Below are 25,322 nucleotides of genomic sequence, written 5' to 3' on the forward strand. Positions count from 1 at the left end.
CCATCACTACACATTTCCACAATCACCCTGCCGTTGTGAAAGGATATGCAGATTCTCCAAATGCTCTTCAAGTTTCTTCTTGGAAATGACACATATCGCTTGTGTTCAGAATTCATCAGACAGAGCAAATCATATAACCATATCTAATTTCAAGAAACAGGAAAATGCACTCTTACCACATGCCCAGAAAAGGGGAAAAAACAGGAGAAATTGGGAATCAACTCCAAAGCCTACCCTCCCACACATACATGGAATACAGGAAAGACACACTCTTGGATCGAATCACATTAATCTTTAGGCAGGCCCAGGATCGGTGCCTGATTCATGGAGTTGAGAAAGAACTTGACTTTCCCAAAGCATTTTAAGGTTTGAAACCATCTTCATACTCCTTCTATGGTTTGCTGGTTTGTTGGTTTTTTGGCTTTGCAAGAATGCTGTGAGAGAAACCCCCAATGCATGAGTTATCCCCATTTTTTAATTTTTTTTTAAAAGATTTTATTTATTTATTTGAGAGAGAGAGTGAGAGAGAGAAAGAGCACAAGAGGGGGGAGCAGGAGAGGGAGAAGCAGACTCCCTGCTGAGCAGGGAGCCCGATGCGGGACTCGATCCCGGGACTCCAGGATCATGACCTGAGCCAAAGGCAGTCGCTTAACCAACTGAGCCACCCAGGCGCCCGAGTTATCCCCATTTTAAAGAAAAGAGAGGCCCAGAGAGATGACATGATTTCCTAGATTCCTCACTGCCTCAGGTGACAAAGTCAGTATAACCCCTAGAGCTCTGATTCAGAGCTACCTCCCAGCTCTAGGTGCCAGCCACCACCCTGGGGGCTTTCTTGGGCATTACTCCTGGACCCTAAACTGTGTGCCAAGGTAAGGAGCAAGGTGGGAGTTTAGAGGGAGCAGTTAGAAAGCAATAATTCTGGCAATTAGTTTGATGCTTTATGTGAAAACGTGCTTAGTTAATCAAAACCCAAATTCAGTAGTACTTTTAGGATAGATTTTTAGATCATGTAAACAATATGTGGTCATTATAAAACTTTTATTTTTTTTATTTTAAAGATTTTATTTATTTTTTGACAGAGAGACACAGTGAGAGAGGGAACACAAACACGGGGAGTGGAAGAGGGAGAAGCAGGCTTCCCGTGGAGCAGGGAGCCAGATGCGGGGCTCGATCCCAGGACCCTGGGATCATGACCTGAGCCAAAGGCAGGTACTTAATGACTGAGCCACCCAGGAGCCCCTAAAATTTTTTTAAATACAAAAATATTCAGAAGAAAATAAAAATCACACACCCGGACATAAATACTGTTTTTAAAAAATTTCTTGTTCAAATGAAAATTTTAGCATGTGTGATAATGTGATTTATAATAAGAAATGTATTTGGTTTTCATCCCTCTTTCTGGCACAGAGCTCCTAAACATTTGGAATTTCCTAAATGATAAAAGTAATAAAGATGTCTTAATGTTCATAACAAACCCCTTTCAACCACCTCTGAGTGTGCAGTAATGAGGTTACTTTTGGAAAGTACTTCAAGATGGGGGCCAGTTGCCATGTGATTGGAGGGTTAGAACTCCCAGTCCCACCCCACTGAACTCAGGGGAGGTGGGAGGAGCTGGAGGTTGAATCAGTTGCCAATGGCCAATGATTTAATCAATCATGTACTGACACCTCCATAAAACCCTACAGAACAGGGTTTGGAGAGCTTCCGGATTGGCAAACACGTGGAACCTCTGGGAAAGTGATGTGTTGGGAGAGAGCATGGAAGCCCTGCCCCCTTCCCCCATATCTTGCCCTGTGTTATCTCCTCCATCTGGCTATCTCTGAGTTATAATCTGGGAAGTAAAATGTTTTTCTGAGTTCTGTGAGCCACTCTAGCAAACTAACTGAATCAGAGGAGGGGGTTGTGGGAACCTCTGATTTATAGCTGGTCGGTCAGAAGCCCAGGTGACAATTTGGACTTGCAACTGGCATCTGAAGTAGAGAGTAGTCTTTTGGGATTGAGCTTTTAATCTGTGGGATCGGATGCTATCTCAGGGTAGAGAGTGTCAGAATTGGGTTGAATTGTAGGATTCCTAGCTGGTGTCAGTGAATTGCTTGGTGGTGAGAACATCTACCGCTAGCCCCCACTACCCCTGCTCCCTGGTCCATGTTAAAAAAGAAAAAAGAAATGGGCCTGAAATGGAGTCACTTGTGCTAAGCCCCAGGTCAACAAACCAAGACTTAATACCTAACCTAAGTGTAGTTTCACCTTCTCTTGGGAATGTGATTTTCAGCCAGTCAATCTGGAATCACCTGGTCAGCACTAGTCAAGTAATCTGCCTGAGGGACCCCTGCCTTCCCCCAAAGGAAGGTGAGTGACCTTGCCTGAAATAAAAACACTTTGCAAGAATATCTTCCTGGCCCCACGTCCTTCTGCTTATAAAAGTCCTCCATTTGTCCAGATCCTTTGAGCTCCTTTCTAGCTGCTGAGATAGGATGCTGCCCAATTCATGAATCATTAAATAAAGCCAATTAGATCTTCAAATTTCCTCAGTTGAATTTTGTGGGTTTTTTTTTTAACACCCCTCCCCCTACGCATACATCAGAATTGGGTACCAGAATCATTAGCATGTAAAAATTAATGAAAGAAACCCAAGTGTACTTGTCATGCAGCTTCAGAAAAAAAATAATCATTAGAATTGCAGTTGAAGCCCCTCCATAGCTTCCTAATCCTCTCCCTCTTTCTTTTTTCTTTTTTTTTTTTAAGATTTTATTTATTTATTTGACAGAGAGAGAGAGAGCAGGAACACAAGCAGGGGGAGTGGGAAAGGGCCTCTCCCTCTTTCTCCAGAGATTACCAGTATCTGGAATTTGGCATGTATACAATTCCCTAGGCATCCGATGTCTAGTACATACAAACACATTCATAAAAACAGATAGCATTATTGTGTATGTTTTCAAGTTTAATATTTAAATGACACTGTATTATTCTAATCTTTGGCAACTTGTACTTTTTTCTCTAAATATTATATTTTTAAGAGTTATTCAGGTTGACACAAGTAGCCCCAGTTCATTCATTTAACTGCATAGGACAGCACAAACTTTAATTGAATGAATTACCAGGATCTTGTTAAAATACAGAATCTGGTGGGTAGGTCTGTAGCTCTCAAGTGGAATCAAGGCTGGCCAGGAATCTCACTTTGGGGAACAAGGCTATAGTATCCTTTGAGTACACATGGCACAATTAACTTGTCTAGTCCCTTGTTGATGGACTTGTTGCTTGTTTTTATTTATTTATTTTTTGCCATTGCAATCTTTTTTTTTTTTTTTTTTTTTTTGACAGAGAGAGAATGAGAGAGAGAGCACATGAGAAGGGGGAAGGTCAGAGGGAGAAGCAGACTCCCTGCCGAGCAGGGGGCCCGATGCGGGACTCGATCCCGGGACTCCAGGATCATGACCTGAGCCGAAGGCAGTCGCTTAACCAACTGAGCCACCCAGGCGCCCCATTACAAACAATCTTAAAGTGAGCATCCTTTGCATATCTCTTGGCACACCTGTGCAAGAGTTCTCTAGGTTATATACATAGGAAGGCAATTGCTGGGTCATAGGGTCAACAAATGTTCAATTTTACGTACGTATGTATGGATGTGTGTATGTATATGTGTGTAGGCATCGTTGACATACAATATTATAGTAGTTTCAGGTGTACAACATATGGTTTGACATTATATACATTATAAAACGCTCTCCCATGATGGCCGTCGTTACCATCTGTCACCATGCAAAGTTATTACAATATTATTGACTATATTCTCTATGTTGTACTTTTCATTTCTGTGCCTTATTTATTTTATAACTGGAAGTTTGTACCTCTTAATCCCCTTTACCTATTTCACCCATCCCTCCACCACCCTGCCTTCTGGCAACCACCAGTTTGTTCCTTGTATTTATGTGTCTGTTTCTGTTTGTTTTGTTCTTTTAGATTCTACATATAAGTGGAATCAGATGGTATTTGCCTTTCTCGGACTGGCTTATTTCACTTAGCATAATACCCTCTAGGTTCATCCGTGTTGTTGCAAATGACAAGATTTCATTCTTTTTTTATGGCTGAGTAATATCCCATCACACTTATATATTACGTCTTCTTTATCCATTCATCTCTCAGTGAACACCCACGTTGCTTCCCTATCTTGGCTATTGTGAATCATGCTGCAATAAACATAGGGGTGCAGATATCTCTTTGAATTGGTTTTTTTGTGTGTGTGTGGTTTTTGTGTGTGTGTGTGTGTTTGGATAAAAAAATGGTATGGATTGTACGGTAGTTCCATTTTTAACTTTTTGAAGAAATTCCATATTGTAGTCCATGGTGGCCACACCAATTTACATTTCTACCAACAGTGCACAAGGGGTCCCTTTTCTCACCATCCTGCTCCATTTCATGACGGGTTGCTAACTTGCACTCCAAAGTTGCTGTTTTCATTGATTTCTCTTTCAGCAGTTCAGAAGGCTCCTTTTATTCCATATCCTTGGTCCACATAGTATCGTCAGCACTGGGTTTCTTATTCATGTATTTATTGGACATTTGCCTTCTTTAGTCCTTTTTCTAATCTTGTCTGGTAGGTACCAATCTCAGCACATAACTCAGAAATACAATTTTCTTCACTTTGCCAAAACACGACTTAATTTCAGTTATAAGCTTGTATGTTGCCAAAGTGGTGGGAAATTAATCAGTTTGGGGTGGGACAAATGGGTGGCTCAGTCAGTTAAGCGTCTTCCTTCTGCTCAGGTCATCATCCCAGGGTCCTGGGATGGAGCTCCATTTTGGATAGGGAGCTTGGCTTCTCCCTCTGCCTGCTACTCCATCTGCTTGTGCTCTCTCTGTCTGTCAGATAAATAAAATTAAAATCTTTAAGTTTGGGGTTCTCTTACCGCTTCTTCCCCCCGAGATTAAATCAAATCCCCAGAGGTTTATGCAGTTGCAAGGTGTGAGGACGTAGGCCCTGGATCCTTCCTCTCGACATTGTCACTGAGATGTCCCTCATTCCTGCTAAGCTGGCCCTTCTGTGTTAGTTTTGAGTGCAGTGGAACCATCTGCTCTTCTCACCACCCTGGGTGAGGAAATGTCTACAAGATTCTCTAAGCACTCGGGGCCTATGTTTTCCAGCAATTTCTCCCTGAGCCTTGTGGACTCTACTCACTAAGGAAAGCATGCTGCCCACACCCAACAACCTTCTGGGTCCCAGTAACTGTGTTCTTGTCTTTTTCTCTCCCGACTCCTGTTTTCTTCCCAGCCCTGAAGGGATAGAGGATGGGGTGGAGCGGAGTGCACTGAGGGAAGTCCTCTCTCTAATCCCGTCCGTCTATTCGGCCAGTCTTCACTGTTCCCCTGAGGGTGGAGGCTTTTGGAAATGAAAGTCAGAACACTCCTTTGTTTCTTCTTTCAGCAGTGACATCCTTCCCTGGTGGCAAAGGGAGAAGAAAGGCCTAGCTCTTTGAATGGAGGGTCCTAGGAAGGAAGGGGAGATTTGAGCCATGTGAAATGTCGCAGCCGATTTGGAAACCAGTTTGGCAGTTTCTCAAAGGTTAAACAGAGAGTTACCACACGAGCCAGCAATTTTACTCCTGTGCATGTACCTGCAAGAACTGAAAATATATGTCCACACAAAATCAAACGTTCATAGCAGCACTGTTCATACTAGCCCAAGGTGAAAATAACCCAAATGTCCTTCAACTGATGAATAGATAAATAGCATACTCATATCTGTACAATGGAATATTATTTGGCAATAAAAATGAATGACTTGCTGGTACATGTTACGACATGGATAAATCTTGAAAGAAATGAAAGAAGCTTGACACACGAAACCGTATATTGTGTGATTCTATTTATAAGAACACCTAGAATAGGCAAATCTATAGAGACATAAAGTAAATTAGTGGTGACCTAGGTCGGCAGGGGAAGGGCTTGGGGAGAAATGGGGAGTGACGGCTAGTAGTTGAGGTTTCTTTTTAGGGTGATGAATGTTCTAAAATTGATCGTGGTATTGGTTGCACAACTCTGAATATACTAAAAACCATTGAATTGTACACTTTAAAAGGGTGGATTGTATGGTATGTGATTTATAACTCAATAAAGCTGCTAAAAAAAAAAGCGAGCCAATTGAAACAATACCGGTTACTCCCCACCAAGCTACTTTTCAACTATATGCACATCATATATATTACGGATATTTTAAAAGTTGGAAGCAGATCCTATATACAGGTTATCCTACTTTCCCTCCTAAATATGTATTAGGCACCTACTTTGATTAAAGTACTACCGTGGATACTGTGGTAATGATGGTAAAGATGGATAAAGCATGCCCCTTCCTTTGAGAAGCTTACAGCATGATTGTTTTCATCCACTGGACTTCTAGCCGCTGTGGTCTGCAGGTGATATCAATTATTCTTTTCACCTGCCCAAATTAACATCACAAACTTCAGTGAGTTGAAAGCAGCAGTTAAAATAATCAAGAGGCTAGAAGGATGCTATAAGTAGTCATACTAAAAAGGGTTCAGCTCTGCAGCCAGTAAAGACATGTGTGGAGAAAGGTTAAGTTGGATTGAACTGAAATGTATGCTCAAAATCTAGGAACCCTCAACTTTGAACCTTTAAAGAGGTTGCACCCTATGTTTATTAAGCCAGATTCTGGGGGTGAGATGCAGGTGTAGGTTGGTATTTGAAATGTCTCACTTGATAGGCGCCTGGGTGGCTCAGTCGTTAAGTGTCTGCCTTCGGCTCAGGTCATGATCCCAGGGTCCTGGGATGGAGCCCTTCGTCGGGCACCTTGCTCAGCAGGAAGCCTGCTTCTCCCTCTCCCACTCCCCCTGCTTGTTTTCCTGCTCTTGCTATCTTTCTCTCTGTCAAATAAATAAATAAAATCTTAAAAAAAAAAAAAAGAAATGTCTCATTTGATTCCATGTGCAGTTTGGAGACCCCTGGCTTAGATGTTTGAACTAAGTAGTTTTTTGTGAATAAGGGAAAGTGTTACTTTATAAAGGGGAGGAGCAGTTAACCCAAGGCATGCATTACTTCCCAAAGAGTGTGTCTGGAAGGTTGGGCCATACCCAGTGTGATTTGTCTGGGTGAGGGGGCTGTGTAAATATAGAAGGAGACTCCCAACATCCTGTTTGTGATCAAAAACTGTCAGAGGGACATAGGAGGAGTTTCCAAACCAAGAAATGGAAGGAACCTTGGGTTAGAATCCAGAGGTGGTCATCAATTCATTAAACTGAAGATGTCAAGCAAAAAAAAAAAAAAAAAAAAATGTGTTGAAGGAAATCCAAAGGGGGATTGAAGGGGAGGAAGTGAAAAGCGGGAAGTTCAGGAGTTAACTCCATGAATGCTGAGTGATGACCTTATAACATGAGTCAGTCTATTTGGCTGGGTTCAAGGTGGAAGTGTTATGACTGCTTTAGACTTCTGAGGCCTTGCAAGTTATAATTAAGAGCAACTAGAGATATTTGGGGTCCATCGATACCTTTGGAGCTTTACATCATGAAGGGCAATTATACTATTCCTTAAAACATTCATTAGTCTCCACTCTTAAAAAAAAAAATATTGGGGGTGCCTAGGTGGCTCAGTCGTTAAGCATCTGCCTTCGGCTCAGGTCATGATCTCAGGGTCCTGGGATCGAGCCCCGCATCGGGCTCCCTGCTCCGCGGGAAGCTTGCTTCTCCCTCTCCCACTCCCCCTGCTTGTGTTCCCTCTCTCACTGTCTCTCTCTCTCTGTCAAAAAATAAATAAAATCTTTAAATATATATATATATATATAGGGTTGAATGGATTGCCCTCTGCTCTGGCTCAGTGATTCTGATGTCCTAATGTCTTACATTTAGTCTCCCTCCCCCTTTTTTTAAAGGATTGATTTGTCCAGAATGAGAAGAGAATTGTGACTGGAAGTCTTTGTCCACCATATGATACCAACAGGGACAGAGGTTTCTGTGTTTGCTCAAGGCTCTATGCCGAACAGGATGCACTTTAGACATCATGGTTTTTTGCAAAGCATTAGTAGCAGTGGAATTAAACACAGAATGTCAAACTCCATATGATTGTGGTCTTGGCATTGGGTTATAGTCTTGGCACTAGGAGCTATTTCCTGGTACAGGAACCTAGAGGAACTGCTTTCCTGTTATGTTTCAACTGTCCAGTTTGACTATCTTTTCTTCCAGAGTATCCATAGAAGCAGGCTAGCTCAGTTGTAGGGAAACCCCACCCAGGCTTTTGGGACGGATAGGCGGAATTTCCCATGGCAGAGAGGCTGTCTGTGAAGCAGGGGATAGCGCATGCATTGGAAGGGTCCGACAGAAGGTCAGATCAGTGCTATGGAGGACCCTAGCATTCATTTAGGCAGCCCAAAGTGTATTCGGTTTAGGATCAAGCCAGGATTTTCTCAGCATCTCTGAAATAACCCTAAACTGAACACTGACTAGGTGAAGAGGTCTTAAGGGTGGGAGGGGAGGGGGGGCGGCGGTGGGGATGGAAGGGGGTTGTAATCAAAATGTAATCAAAGAAGGGTTCCTTCTTTGATTACATTTTAAAGTACATTTTTACCCAAGTTCCAATTGCTTATAGGATTTAGCCCTGGAACTTTGAAAAAGTCGAGTATTTGAGATTTGAAAACCCATGTGCTGGCAAAGATAAGGAGTCCTAGAATTTCAGTTCTGTAAATGCTGTCACAAAGGGCAATGGTAACTTTTGCAAAATAAAATGGGTTTTTGGTTGGTTTTATTGTGATTTTGATAGAGTGAATTGATTATTGATATTAAAATTGGAGAAATGGGTGAGATTTTGACAGAAGGGATAATGGACTGGTATTATCTGTTCTAATAGCTCTTTATTTGACTACTGGTCAAGTATTTGAACTGGAAAACACAAAATTGTTAAAGACTGGAACTGTCTCAATTTTGGTTTTACTTTTATATGTTGACACTGTTTGATTAAAGCCTTTACACATTCAGTTTATTTTCTTAAAGTTTGTTATAGAAGCAACCAAAGTTCTGCAGATCTGTAAATAAATTATATCTCACTGTACATAACCTGGGTTACATTCTTGGGTGAATCATATCAACATTGGCAGAGCATTTAAATAAACATTCTGGAGAAGGTTAAACAGAGGTTAAACAGTTTATGCTCCCTTTCATACCAAGTTCCTTAGGCATTTCGACCTTAACGTTTCTATTTTATGCAACAAAAATTTCAAGAACAAAAATTTTCATGATCAATCTCAGTAAAAAATATTAATATTCCTTAATATGAAAGCCTATTAATCTTTTACTAATCACTCAATCTAAACAGATCCTTAAAAAAAATCACCACTCCCCAATGTCACAATATAAAAAATGTTTGTTAACGAGATTTTCTCACTATAACATCAACAGGAGTTTCAACTTTTAACAAAGCTTCTGCACAGAGCTGGCACTGGGGTAAAAGGGACATAAATATGTAAGTTAGAATGTGGGAATTCCTTTGTGTTTCTAGCAAGCCCGAAACCCCTAACTTCTTTCTCTAATAGACTCTCCCTTTGAACACAGGGGTTGACATATGACCCAAGTTGGACCCTGTCTTCTTGGCCTCAGGGATTGATCCAGGATAGACATGTGATCCAAGCTGGACAAGTTTTTGTCCTTCCTTGGAATATTTCAGCCTGGAGTTGGAAGTAAATAGTTCTTTTTCATTCCTGATCAGGGAGCTATTGGGATGTGAGTCCATCGCCATAGGCCACCATATTCCGTATTCCTCTTTGCATGGAGAATGAACTTCTGGAGTATCAGAGAAAGAGAACACCAGGCAAGTAAAAGCTAAGAGAAACAGATATGGGCAGAGTCATAGGAGAATTGTGAAAAATGGAAGACACTAGAATTACTCACGTCCAAGTTGTTTCTTGGTAGTAGTGTTAGGGATGGCAGAAACACTTGTGTTTATTATTTGGATGCCATTGACGATGCTCATCCATTAAGTCACTCAGTGTATTCTTTGTAAAGGAATACGTTCCCCACTCTTCCTCTTTCCTTGTGCAGAGAGATCCTTCATGTCATACTCTTGGCCTCTCTTGCCAATGCCTACTCCTCCCTATGGCAAGAGGAGTGCCTGGTTCAATTGGTTGTATGGGAGAAGGAATCGGGCATGCCCGGCTAATCTCCTCCCTATTTCCTCTCTTTAGAGCCCTGCCTGCCATCAAAGAGCCTGTGTTCTGTTCTAGTTTCACATTATGCATCCCTGAAGTACTCAAGGGGAGAAACAAGACGGATTCATGGATCGATAGCATGGATAGATGCATAATTATAGAATAAAGCAAGAATCGTAAAATATTATATAGAATTTAGGTAGTGATATACGGGGTAGTAATTATACAATTCTTTTTTTTTTTTTTTTTAAGATTTTATTTATTTATTTGACAGAGAGAGACACAGCGAGAGAGGGAACACAAGCAGGGGGAGTACGAGAGGGAGAAGCAGGCTTCCTGCTGAGCAGGGAGCCCGATGCGGGGCTCGACGCGGGGCTCGATCCCAAGACCCTGGGATCACCACCTAAGCCAAAGGCAGACGCTTAGCAACTGAGCCACCCTGGCGCCCCTACAAGTCTTTCAAGTCTGCTGTATGTTTGAAGTTTTTCATAACAAAATGTTGGGAAAAAACGAGTCTGCATTATGATGGTCTAGCTTGACAGAGGCATTTGATATAAGTTGGGAAGTAGACAGAGATTATATTCCTTGAAAAGAGCCTGGTAATCAGGTATTGAGTTTTGTAGATCAAATAGGTATTACAACCAAGTGTAAGTCTAGCTGTAGGGCTTCAGAAAGTGGCCAAACAGGTCGTACTAGTAATTGCCTAGGAGAGGCACTTCTTCCTCACAGGTGTAAGCTTTTTCTCTATTCACTGGCCAGAATTTTGAAATGCTACTCTCCTTACCAGAAAGCAAAGTGATGGAAACTGGATATTTTAATAGTTGATGGGATGTGGAGGGGTAGGTTCGGGGAAAGAAATTTTGTAACTTAATTGAGATAATGCTTGTAAACTGCTTACTATTTTGGCTGAAAAAGTTCTCAATAAATGTTAGCTGTGATTATAATTAGGTTCTTATTTAAAAAGGAAATCATATTAAGTGTAACATTGTAGTGGGTTGAATTGTGTCCTCCAAAAAGATATATACAAATCCTCACCCCCCCAGGATCTTGAATGTAACCATATTAGGAAATAGACTCTTTGCAGATGTAACTAAGTTGAAGATCTCTTGGCGAGAGCATGCTGGATTTAGGTAGGTCCTAAATCCAATGGCAGGTGTCCATAGAAGAGAAAGGAGAGAAAGACACAGAAAAGAAAGGCATTTAAAGATGGAGACAGAGATTGGGTTATGCTGCCACAAGCCAAGGAACCCCGGGAGCTCCTGGATAGGAAGCCACAAGGAAGGATTCTCCCCTAAACTATCAAAGGAAGCGTGGTGTTGATACCCCCAAAGTATCAACCTGATTTTGGCTTCCAGAATTGTGAATGAAGAAGTTTCTGTTGTTTTAAGGCTCCACATTTGTGGTGATTTGTTACAGCAGTCCTAGGAAACCAACACAAATGTTAAACCAAGAAAAAGGATGTGACAAGATATTACATGGTTTGTTACAACTGAATAGTAGATCGGGGTGGGAATGTTTGGCAGAAACGTATCAGAATCACCTGGAGGAGGTGTGAAGTCTCAAATACCTCTTTTCCAGGGAGGAGGGTACTAGATGGGGAGCAGGTTCTGCTTTAAAATCACTACCTTGTTGTTGGGAGTACATGGGGCCCTCAACTGGGCTGGATCTGAATAAAAAGTAGGAGAACCAGTAGAATAGATAATAACTGTGGTATATCAGATGGAGAGCAGATGATTATCACCTGAAAGACATGCCACTCTATATTTGGTTGCCTAGGCAACATAGGCAAAGGGAAATAAATTATATTTAAGCCATTTACATGAGATTTAAAATGTTAAGATATTGGCTTTAGTATTAATTCTCAAGGCTCTTGGTGCCTGCTGAGAGAAATAGCTCAGTCATTTTTACAGTTATATTGTTTACTGGAATGTTGAAAAAATGCCTCTGTGGTGTATAAGGCGTAACAAATATCTTTGAGCTTATGATCTGAATCTTAAGTACCTATCCATTTCTCACTCTTATCATTCAAATATGGTCATGGTATGTTTCAGCCATCCTCATTTACATTCCTTTTTAAAAAATAAAATTAAAAAAATAATAACACAAGCAATACATGTCCATTGTAAAATAATTAGAAAATACAGAGAAGTCACATCGCAGGGGGACGGGGGGCCCTAGGTGGCTCAATGCGTTAAGCGCCCAACTCTTGATTTAGGCTCAGGTCATAATCTCAGGGTCATGATCTCAGGGTCCTGAAATCAGCACCACGTGGGACTTTGCGCTCATCAGGGATTCTGCTTGAGATCTTTTTCCCTCTGCCCCTTCCCCCCCACTACCCCGCTTGTGCATGTGCATGAGCACTCTCTCTAAAAATAAATAAACAACTCTTTTTTTTTTTTAGATTTTATTTATTTGAGAGAGAGAGACAGAGATAGTGAGAGAGCACAAGTGGGAGGAGAGGGAGAAGCAGGCTCCCCACAGAGGAGGGAGCCCGATGCGGGACTCGATCCCAGGACCCTGGGATCATGACCTGAGCCGAAGGCAGACCTTAACCGACTGAGCCACCCAGGAGCCCTAAATAAACAAATCTTTTAAAAAAAGAAAATACAGAAAAGTCAGATGGAGACAAAATTTAAATTATTCTTAATCATGTCAATCAAATATTGTCACTGTTAACACATTGGTGAATATCCTTACAAAATTTTTTTTTTAAAGATTTATTTATTTATTTGAGAGAGTGAGAATGAGAGAGAGAGAGAGAGTACATGACAGGGGGGAGGGTCAGAGGGAGAAGCAGACTCCCTGCCGAGCAGGGAGCCCGATGCGGGACTCGATCCAGGGACTCCAGGATCATGACCTGAGCTGAAGGCAGTCGCTCAACCAACTGAGCCACCCAGGCGCCCATTACAAAATTTTTCTATGCAAGTGTGGTTACAAGAATTTGTTTATGATATACACACTATTTGGAAACTTGCGTTTCTCCCCTTTTGCTATATATTATAAGCATTGAATATGTTAGTAAGCATAGGACCACCTCAATGATTTTTAATGGCTATATATTGTTCCATTTTAATAATTTATTATAAATTACCCTTTATTGAGGGATCTGTTGCTGTGCTTACTATTATAACACTGAAATGAATGATCTTTATATATATTAAATTGCATGTCCAATGATTTCCTTAGAATTGGTACATGGTTCCAGAATGTCCTCAAGATTGTTTTTATTGGCTTAATCTCCCACCAATGGTATTTGTGAAGACCTGTTCCCCTGCAATCTTACAAACTGGTAATTATCAACCTATTTCATATTTATCAATCTGCTAGGCAAAATAAATGGAATTTTGTTATAATTTGTGTACCTCTGCTTATTAATGATTTCTAAAAGATGATATGACACTCCACAATTCAGGAGTGCAAAAGGCACTATTTCTTTATTTTTCTGTACTCAGCCTCTTTTCTCAGCCTTCGAGTCATCATTCCACCGGAAGGATGGAACCAATCTCAATTCCACACACTTTTCCCTGGGATTGCAGCCAAATTCCAGGGGACTAAGTGTGAAGGCATTGGGTGTGAGTATTGGTGTGTGTTTTGGGGGCTCCAGCTGACTGGCAATGTCCCTTTCCCCGCCCTCATACCTACTGGAATAAGATTGCCATATATCCATTTGACTCTTGGTCCTCTATCTGTCCCTGAAGGATAAGAGACAACAAGATGTCAAGATGTCCAGGAAGGGCTTTCCGTTCTGATAGCTTACTTTGCCATTTCTGAGGCCCCCTTTGGGCACAGGCATCACTGGGCTGCTCTGTGCCAGGCTGGCACTTGGGAGGGATTGTGAGGACACCTGAGGCACCCTCTGCCTGGACCTACCACCACTTCCCTAAGGCAGTCAGTACGGAACACCAAGCTGTTGAAATGCAGGGAAGGAAGAGCAGAGGGAGAAAGTAGATACCCAGTTAAAAACATCTGCTAATATTTCAGAGTATTATCTTACACTATTATTAGCCAATTGTACTAATCCTTTTGTGAGATGCCTGTTCTTGTTCTTTGCTTATGCCAACTATTTTCAATTTTCTCAGAGTACCAGACTCTCTTGCACTTGCAAATGTCTTTGTGCATGCTTTTTCTTCCGGTTAATTCCTGCTTCAATTCTTTGTATAATCATAGTTCTATCTCCCTCTAAATGAACATTTATCATGCTATATGTAATTGTATATTTATTCATTCATGGGCTGTGTAGACCATAAAACCTGCTAAAACAATTATCCTTCTCATTGAAATACTGTATTCCTTGAACAAAAGGACTGTGTCATAGACTTCTTTTTTCCTTTCTGAATATATTCTAAAACAGGTTTGGAAAAAGAGAAATAGTTTAAGCTTTTGATGAATACACTTAACTAAAATGGAGATAAATAAGCAGGAGTGGTTTAAGGTGCAACCTCTAGAATCAGAAAGAATTGAGTGAAGCTGGAACTTGTTATTTACTAGCTATAGGACTTACGGCAAGTTATTGATCCTCCTAAACCTCAGTGTTCTCATCTATAAAATGGGAAGCATTATAGTGACTTGATATGGAATTGCTTTAAAGCACAGTGCCTGCCACTTAGTAAGCAAACAACAAATACAGGTGATTATTATTAATGAATATCCACAGGTGGAGAACAGAAAGGCTGACATGCTTATAGTCTTCTACTTTGCTGATGCCTAATGGCCAGAACTGCAAATTATTTAAATCAAGTAATTTATACTAGAGAATTAGTGCTAGAGAAGCAAACAAAAGTGATTAATATTTTTGATGATTAGTGAATATGACTGTTTATTTTGCTACTTTCTGTTGGGCTGGTAAAAACATTGTATTCCGTGAGCTAGAACGTGATTGAATTTTTGAGTTTATATATTACTTTTTAGGAAGTGAGAGTTACATGGATTTGAGGCAGAAATTGTAAATGCAAATGCCGTAGAGGCAGCTACTACTCATGAATGAAGCAGGCAAAAGTGAAAGGATCAGGAGTGACAGGGATTGTGGCAAATGGGAGTGCCACGCCCCCCCAGGGGACCGCAACCCCTGCGCTCCAGCTTTGACAATGCAGGAATGCGGAGCCAGCCACATCTTCCGAGTTTTCAAGAGAAGTTGGAAATCTAGAGGTTTTTTTTTTTTTTTCCTTCCCCATGAAGTTTCTGAATTTCTAGAAGTTGGTAACTCATTCAAGCATTGTTTTAAAACACTGTGCAGGCCAAAAAAACCATGTCTGCAGGCCAGAGCTGATTCATCGGTCACTGGCTTGTGACCTTTGATTTGAGATATCATTAGCATTTTCAAGCAGCTAGAAATGTGGCAACTTTAGAGTTTAAAGTGCTGATAAAACATTACACGAACTTTGTCCAGTGTGAGGTGAACTATTTCTAATATCCCGTCTAATCAATGTGTATTAAACATAGGTTAATTAAAAAAAAAAGAAACAACAGCAAAAAAAAACCTGCACGTTTTTAACTCCTTTCATCCTTCAGCTAATTCTGTGTTGAAGTTCGGCTGGATCTGTTTTCAATCTTGACCTCCTGTGGAAATAGACCAGGGAGTTTCTAAGTAAACTTCATTCTCCTAACAGGCCTCTGCATGATATCAGCTGGAGAAAGCCCTGTAGCTCAACAGGCAGATGGCAGTAAGAAATTAACTTGAACTTCAGCAAGGCCAAGGTTTCCATGGGAACAGAGGAAGCAGCCCTACTGCCTGGCATTTGAACTGAATAGGAAACAGGCTCCCCATCAGCATAGTTTTAGAAATGACTGCAGCGTTCGACCATTCTCCCCAAGTGCTTTTTTTGTTTTGTTTTGTTTTGTTTTAAAGATTTTATTTATTTATTTGAGAGAGAAAGAATGAGAGAGAACACATGAGAGGGGATAGGGTCAGAGGGCAAAGCAGACTCCCTGCCGAGCAGGGAGCCCGATGCGGGACTCGATCCAGGGACTCCAGGATCATGACCTGAGCCGAAGGCAGTCGCCCAACCAACTGAGCCACCCAGGCGCCCCCAAGTGCTTTAACTTTAGCTAATAACCAGATAATAAATGATACTCAGGTACATGCTTAAATAGGTTAAAGTGTCTATGGGCATCAGATACGAGAAAGTGTAAGCATCTAATTGCTGAAATCCGAAAATCATTTATAAGCTTTAGCAGTCTCCATCACAAAAACTGTATTCTTTACTAAATGAGCCCATGACATGCAGAAATCATGGCTTTAATCTTATTTTACTATAAGGAATTCAAAATTCAAATAAATTTAATTTTTCTGTCAATGTGGGTTTTTTTTTTTTTTTTTAGGAATAACATTTACCATTAATATGTATTTTGTCTGAACTTCCGGGCATTCAGCATGTGAGGAGTAAGTGACTCTGGAGAGAGCGATGCTTTTCTGAATTATGACTGAAGAGGGTTCATTTCGCTTTGTGTCTCTCACCCAGGGACAGATTAACCTGGAAGCTGAGGAAATTTAAGCTTCGTTTCCCCTCACTTGAGTTGGCCTCTTCCAAGGCCCTCGGGTGAGCTTCCAGGCTGTTCACATCGCCATATATTTTTGTAAAATTTGTAAAAGATATTTTAATTGCAATGGTTAAGACTAATGTCCGTTTCCACTCAGACTTACCCTCCATCATAATCCCCTCATGTTGAAAGATGATGAATGGCCACGGGTATTTTTGGGCTGTGGGTAAGGGAAGTTGAGTTAGGGATATATTAATTATGGATTTAGTGGGATATGTGTATGTGGGTCACAGTTTTGTGTACGGGCATGTTACTGCCAGTTGTCCTGGAGTCAGAATAATTTCTAGAAATATGCCTACTGCCCACTCTGTTAATCCACAATGTGTCGGTCCCAGGATACCAAGGTGCCAGCTCAGAGGCTGGATGGTGACATGGGTATGTGTCCCATGGTGCCTGGCAATTGGGATGTAGGTGTGGGGGAGAAACAAAATTGAGTGGAGTCAGGATCTAGCCTGTGGAAAATGCTTTCCATCATCAGACAGGTCAAGTTATAAATGGGAGATTTGGCTCTCAATGGGTTCTAGACAAATTGGAAGCTCTAGCCTATGAGAAATAGTCTTGACAATGCAGGGTATACAGTTATAAACATGCGAACATTTCTTTCTTTCTTTTTTTTTTTAAAGATTTTATTTTTAGGGCGCCTGGGTGGCTCAGTTGGTTAAGCGACTGCCTTCCGCTCAGGTCACGATCCTGGAGTCCCGGGATCGGTCTCCCTGCTCAGCGGGGAGTCTGCTTCTCCCTCTGACCCTCCACCCTCTCATGCTCTCTCTATCTCATTCTCTCTCTCAAATAAATAAATAAAATCTTTTAACAAAAGATTTTATTTATTTGACAGAGAGACACACAGCGAGAGAGGGAACACAAGCAGGGGAGTGGGAGAGGGAGAAGCAGGCTTCCCGCCGAGCAGGGAGCCCGATGTGGGGCTCGATCCCGGGACCCTGGGACCATGACCCGAGCTGAAGACAGACCCTTAACGACTGAGCCACCCAGGCGCCCCTTTGCTGAACATTTCTTATGGGCATTGTGGGATATGGAATTTATCAGAATTCCTACAATTAAATTCCCATCTGCATGACCATGAAACACTGTTGACAAAAGTAATGTAAAACTGAATACATAATTACCACAGGAACGTTGGTGACAAAACGGTTAATGAGAACTGTTGATCCAAAGAGCATTTAAGATGCCTCATGACTCCAGTAACTTACAAGAAACTTGCAAGGCCTGAAATCTCATAACTCATATAAAAAACTTGATAGGTTTTCCTAAATTTGATAACAATTTTGAAAGTTTATCTCATTTTGTCAACAACTGTACAGCTGAAAGAAACTTTCTGACCTATCAATAACAAAAATCCAGATTTTAATATTGCCACAGTCCAGCAACTCCTAACATTGTTAGTGATAAAATATTCTTCTCCCACAAAATCATCTGCTGGTCTAAGTTCAAAACAATTACTGCTGTTACTGTTGAGTTTTTACAACATAATATGTGTAATATGTTAGTTTAAATTAGTCCATCTCGTGTTACTTGTTCTTTAATAAGCATTATATACTACGTTGGAGTTGTGTTCGATAAACTCCCAGTTCTGCAGTCAACCTCAGATACACACTGATGCAGCTACATGCTATTTTCTTTTTTTCTTTTTTAAGATTTTATTTCTGTATTTGAGAGAGCAAGCGAGCGAGAGAAAGAGAGAGAGAGCACGAGAGAGGGAGAGGGAGAAGCAGGCACCCCGCTGAGCAGGGAGCCTGATGCGGGGCTCGATCCCAGGACCCCAGGATCATGACCTGAGCTGAAGGCAGATGCTTAACCAACTGAGCCACTACGTGCTATTTTGAGAGTAAGTTCATAATGCTTCAGAATTGTTCCAATTTACTTCACATTTTACTTAGGTATGTCTCTAACCTCTGTCATAATACACACTCTCTGCATGCAAAACAGTAGCTGCCAAATAAAAAATGATAGCATGACAATTGTAAATATGAAGAAATAGAACCTGAGTTACTTCCATGCTGTTATTCTTAGTGAAAATCAACCTCTGAACTTTGCAGAGTTTACTTTTTGGAACCACTTTTACATGTGTTTTCTCCCCCCATTTTAAAGAATATAGTAGTGTAACTAAAAATATTAGTCTATTACTTTTGTCCTTTCTGTCTTTTCTGTAATGTATTTTGTGATTTTTATTATTTTATTTATTCTTATCATGAGTATATAAAGTCTAATAAAAGAAAATTTCAGTGAAAAAAAAAAACAAACCAAATGTGAATTTACCATGTAGGACACAAGACGGAATAGTCTCTCTCTCTCTTCTCTCTACGGAAAATGATAATACAAAATGTCATATGAAGTAATCAAAGATACAACCCAAAAAAGGTAGGAAAAAGCCCTACAGAGATGTGTCAGGCAGGCAATTAACAAAAATAATTTTATTTTTCTGGATTTTGTAATGGTTAGAGTATTTGATAGCCTCTTAAAATTTATAATTTATTTCTTTTATCATTCTAAATAAATATTCACGTTCAAACCCAATTTTGTATTTGTAATTTGTAGAAGCTTCAGGCCCAGTAAAACCTAGATCTACCCTTGTTCTCATTCCCCCATAACAGCAAAGTCAGTTTTTAGAGAAGAATTTACAGAGAGTAAAATGCACAGATCTTAAATGTACAGATTATTAAATTTTTACCTATTTATATGACTGTATCACCAGCATCCATGAAGATGAAAACATTTCCATCACCTCAAAACAATGAAAATTTCTAATATACTCAGGTTTAAGAAATTAATATATCCATAAAACAAGAACATTTTGCTAAGAAAAAGCAATACTCAACACAAGCAAACTCTTAGTGATAAACTTAGTTACTAAAATTAAAAATTCAACAGAAAGACTAGAAACTCAGGTTGAGGAAGTTGCCCAGAACATCAAGGAGAAAGACAAAGAGATGAAAAATCTGAGAGAAAAAAATGAGACATAGGGAACCAGGGAGAGGAACAATTCCAACAAACAGGAGTCCCAGAAGAAAGAAAATGGAAGGGAGTAAACTTTGAAAGAAATGAACATTTGTAGACTTGATGAATGACACGACTTTTCAGATTTTAAGGAGTTTCTCACTACCCAGAAGATCAATAGTTCAAAAGTGTTTTTACTTGCATTTTCTTACAAAATCTTCTTAAAATTTTGTGAGACAAATGCAGTTGGAAAATTAAAAAGACTAAAAATGAATATGTCAGAAGTGTATTGACTTTCATGATAGATTGGCTCAACCTATTTGTTCTAGGTCACATTTGGCCATTGTCATTCACTCATCCATCCTTCCATCCATCCATCCTTCCATCCATTCATCCATCCATCCATCCATCCATCCATCCTTCCATCCATCCATCTATCCATCCATCCATCCATCCATCCATCCATCCATCCATCCATCCTTCCCTCCATCCATCCATCCATTCAGCACTTACTTGGTGCTAAGCCGTGGCAGTGCCAGTCTCAAAGGAAAGGACTGATTCTTACTATACATTTAACCACAGTACAGTATTATATGTGCTATGGTGGAGGTATAAAGAAGCAGTTATCCCAGTATTTCTCATTGCCATTAAATAATGTCTCATATATATATATATATATATATTTTTTTTTTTCCTGGACTTATTATGCTTTCTGAATCTAATGATTCATGCATTTCGTTAATTCTAAAAAAAATTCTAGCCATTATCTTTTGAAATGTCACCTCTCCTCATTTTCTCCATTCTCTTCTATAATTCCTAGTGATTATTTTGTGGGAAATTTGTATTTTCTTAACCATTCTTTAGTACTTTTTCTTATTTTTCTCTGCTTCATTCCATATAATTTCCAAAGATCTGTTTTCCAGTTCACAAATTTTCTCTTCGCTTGTGTCTAACCTATACTTTACCCCATCCTTTGTGTTTTAAATTTATGACTATAATTTTCTAGTTGTTCTTCTCATACTTGTTCATATCTGTGTGTCCTTTTTACTGTGTCTTGTTACTTTCTTCTGTTTGGATTCATTATCCTATGTCTTTAATCACTTAAAAATTTATTTTATAACCTTTACTGATAGCCCTATTAAATGAATTTCTGGGAAACCTAATTGGGTTCTTTGTCGTGCCTCTTGAATTTTGTTTAGATTACACGGTTTCTGCATGCATTTTGTACTTTTAAATTGAAAACTGATCTTCATTAAGGTTTATCTGTGAGAGCCCCATGAGGCTTAGATGGAAGGCATTTTCTTCCAAAGGGATTTTACGTTCACTTCTTCTAGGGGCCCAAGAGGCCCTAGACCAAATTGTAAGTTACTTTTTTAGCTTGAGGGGCCTTGGATCGTGGGTATGTTGTCTATAAAGAGGATTAGGCTTTTGTTTACACATTCTCAAGGGAGGTTCACCCATATCTCCCACCCCAGAGCTGAGGTCAAGACAAAGAAACGTCCTTATCGTCTCCCTCTGTGGTGGTGGAATATTTTCTGGTCCAGTCTCTCTCTGTGGGATTAGTGTGTATATGTGCATGTACGTGTGCATGCGTGTGCGTGCATGCACGTGTATGTATGCATTACTGCTCAGTTGCATTCTCCACGTGCCACAGGCAAAGGCCCTCAACTTCCAGGACTATAGCCCTAGCCCTAGGTTTCTGAGTCTAGCGGCCACTGTGCACCATGTCTCTCCATGGGATGGCCAAGGGTCAAATCATGGATTTGCTGCTCTAGTTTTATCTTTCCTTTCCATTTTGCCTCCTGGGGAATCTCTGTTAGTCTCTTTTGAGCTCGGCTCTTCATGTAAAGAATATTTTATTTATTTTGTGTGGCATTTCTAGGAGTTGTGTAGCAGGGAAGTTATTCAGTCAGTCATAGTCTGGGAAATTGAAATTGTTATTCACATTCTTTTTTTGATTATTATTATGTCCAGTTAGCCAACATATACAAAGCTTCTGCACAGCCAATGAAACAGTCACATTCTTTTTAAACGGCTTTAAAAATCAAAGCAATGACAAATTGAGAGTGTTTTTCGGAACCCTCCTTAAAGATTTCCATACCTACTTTGCTGTGTGGAGAACCCACCACATTATGGGAAGACAAAAAGAGAGGTGACTAATTTTGACTTGGTTGCTAAGGAAGTGGCCAGAAAGGTGACAGTTAAGTCAGACTTTGGGGAATGAGAGATTTAGTAACCTTATTTACCACCAACCATTACTCTCCAAACTATTTTACACGGTGAAATTTAGACTTAATCTTTGTCCAATTGATTTACCTCGTTTTATATATTAATAGATATACATATTTTAATACACGATGTCATCAAAGTTATTATTATCCACTGATTTCTAAGTGGCAGGCAAGGAAGCCGATGCTCTATCGATAAAACTGAAAACCCAGAAAAGCTAAATAACATTTTCACTCATGTAACATAATGAGTGACAGGGCTGGATTCAAACTTGAGTGTAGCAACTGTAAAATGTGCCCTTCGGGGAGCTTAAGTGACCAAAGGCCCCCGCTGCTGTGCTCTGAAGTCCATTGCCATGTCTCCATTGAGCCCGGCTTTCCACTGGGCTGCTCGCAGCCAGTTACTAAATGTGGCAGGGATACTAAGGCAGGCTTTTTTCCTGGAAGACCCGGGACTCCTCTGGCGGGGGACTGGCTCACAGACCTCCTCGCCAAACCTTTCTCAGAGTGAACGGCAGCCTTAGATGACACTCTGCCTGACCTTCCTTCCTTCTCTTTGCTTGAGGACACACTTGCATTGTGCTCTGACTGCTTCCCCAGCATTTTCTCTCAAAGTCACGTCCCCGATAAAATCCTTGCACGTTTAACTCCATCTTGGTGTCTGCTTCTCCGAAGACCCAGACTATCACACCTAATTTGTGTGACCTCAAAACCCATGCTTTTACAAAAAATAACTAAAAACGGACTAAAGATCGAAATGTAAGAGGGACAACTGTAAGACTGTTAGAAGAAACACAGGCATCAATCTTCATGACCCTGGATGAGGCAATGCTTTCTTAGATATGACACCCAAAGCACAAGCAACAAAAGAAAAAATTGATATCTTAGACTTCATCAAAATTAAAAGCTTTTCTGCTTCAAAGGACAGCATCAAAAAAGTGAAAAGTTGGGGCGCCTGGGTGGCTCAGTTGTTAAGCGTCTGCCGTCGGCTCAGGTCATGATCCCAGGGTCCTGGGATGGAGCCCCACATGGGGCTCCCTGCTCTGCGGGAGGCCTGCTTCTCCCTCTCCCACTCCCCCTGCTTGTGTTCCCTCTCTCGCTGTGTCTCTCTCTGTCAAATAAATAGATAAAATCTTAAAAAAAAAAAAAGTGAAAAGTCAACACACAGAATGGAAGAAAACATTTGCAAATTATATATCTGATCAGGGACTCCTATCTAGAATATATAAAAAACTCTTATAACTCAATGATAAAGAGAAATGACTCAATTAAAAAATGAACAAAGATATGAATAGATGTTTCTTTTTTTTTTTTTTAAGATTTTATTTATTTATTTGACAGAGAGAGATACAGCGAAAGAGGGAACACAAGCAGAGGGAGTGGGAGAGGGAGAAGCAGGCTTCCCACAGAGCAGGGAGCCCGATGCGGGGCTCGATCCCAGGACCCTGGGATCATGACCTGAGCCGAAGGCAGGCACTTAACGACTGAGCCACTCAGGCACCCCATGAATAGACATTTCTCCCAAGAAAATGTGCAAATGGCCAATTGTACGTGAAAGATGCTCAACATCATTAGTCATCAGGGAAATACAAATTAAAACCATAATAAGATACCACTTCACATCCACTAAGATAGCTATAATAAAAAAATCAGAAAATAGCAAGTGTTAACAAGGAGGCGGAGAAATTGGAACCCTTCTACCCTGCTGGTGGGAATGGTAAATGGTGCAGCCATTTTGGAAAAATGGTCTGATAGTTTATCAAAAGGTTAAATACAGAGTTATTGGGGCACCTGGGTGGCTCAGTCGGATCAGGAGTCCGCCTTCAGCTCAGGTCATGATCTCGGGGTCCTGGGATCTAGTCCCGCATCGGGCTCCACGCTCAGTGGGGAGTCTGCTTCTCCCTCTCCCACTCCCCTTGCTTGGGCTCTCTCTCCCTTGCTGTCTCAAATAGGTGAACAAAATCTTTAAAAAAATAAAAAAAAATAAATATAGAATTATTGTATGACCCAGTGATTCCATTTAGCATTTAGCAAGACAAATGAAAACATGGGTCCGCATAAAAACTTGTACAGGAATGTTTATTGCAGTATTGTTCACAATAACTGAAAAGTGAAAACAACCCAAATGTCTATCAACTGATGAATGGATATACAAAATGTGGTATACCCATACAGTGGCATATTATTTGCCCATGGAAAGGAATAAAGTACTGATACATGCAGCCACATGGATGAACCTCGAAAACATTATGCTAAGTGAGAAAAACAATACACAAAGGACCACATATCGTATGATCTCATTTATATGAAATGCCCAGAAGAGGCAAATTTATAATGACAGAAAGGAGATTAGTGTTTGCCAGGGCGCAGGGGCATGGGAAGTTTGGGGGATGACAGCTAAAGACTATGGGGGATGACGAGAAATCAAAATGTTCCAAAATTAATTGTGGTGATTATTGCACAATTCAGTGAATATACTAAAAAACAGTATGTGAATGATATCTCAATAAATCTGTCACTAAAAAAATCCATGCTTTTCAAATACACTATATCCTTTATTTGGCATTTATCCTAGAGTTCCTTGTCTTATGATTATTTTTTTCCAACCCAAATGTTGCTTCAGACCATCCAAATAGTGATGATCTTTGAATTGTGGCATTTCTTCTGGATTTGGTTTCTTCATTAGAATTTTTTCAAATTTCCTCCAATGGACGCATGATACTTTTATATTTGAGACTTACATTATACAGAAATGAAAATGTTGTGTCATTAACAAAATTATTAGCTGCTAAAGAAAAAAGTCTCCGTCCCTTTGTGGATTCCTCTGATGCCAGCACAGAAAGTAGGTGCTTAACAATAATTTGTAGATATTCTTGATAATGGCACTAGGTTTTAACGCTGTTACGGTTGTGAGTCTTTGGGTCTTTGGTAATCTATGTGGATTTCTTTTTTTTTTCTTTTTTTTTTTTTATAATTTTTTTAAAGATTTTATTTATTTTTATTTGAGAGAGAGAGAATGAGAGAGAGAGAGAGCATGAGAGGGAGGAGGGTCAGAGGACGAAGCAGACTCCCCGCCGAGCAGGGAGCCCGATGCGGGACTCGATCCCGGGACCCCAGGATCACGACCTGAGCCGAAGGCAGTCGCCCAACCGACTGAGCCACCCAGGTGCCCCTCTATGTGGATTTCTTATTGGTAATAGAGTTCGGGCAAAGTAGGTATTATTTTGTGATTTAAACCTTAAAAGATTTGAAAAGTATTTTCACTGAAAGAAAAAAATGTTTTAGTTTGAATGCCAGTTTCAATAGCAGATATTTTACAGATAGGGTAGATTTCACCTTCATGAAAACATTTTCAAACATTTGGGTCAGCCGGCTTCCCCTCCTCCTAGTTGCTCCCTGCAGGGGAACCTGCCCAAAGGGGTGTCTTCCGATCGTGTGCTGGAGTCCGTGTGTGAATTATT

General features: G+C 40.4%; 1 long non-coding RNA gene across 1 annotated transcript in view; it reads left to right on the plus strand.

Moving 5' to 3' along the window:
* The window catches only part of LOC135363586 (uncharacterized), a 35,616-nt gene extending 16,501 nt beyond the window's left edge, over window positions 1–19,115 (plus strand). The window contains exon 4 of the long non-coding RNA XR_010409345.1: window positions 18,334–19,115. This is a non-coding gene — a long non-coding RNA (uncharacterized LOC135363586). The remainder of the gene's footprint in view (window positions 1–18,333) is intronic.
* Window positions 19,116–25,322: the final 6,207 nt, after the last annotated feature.

This window comes from Mirounga angustirostris, unplaced genomic scaffold (assembly GCF_029215605.1).
Source record: "Mirounga angustirostris isolate CCGP_5_RB_7025 unplaced genomic scaffold, mMirAng1.0.hap1 SCAF_2, whole genome shotgun sequence".
Lineage (NCBI taxonomy): Eukaryota > Metazoa > Chordata > Mammalia > Carnivora > Phocidae > Mirounga > Mirounga angustirostris.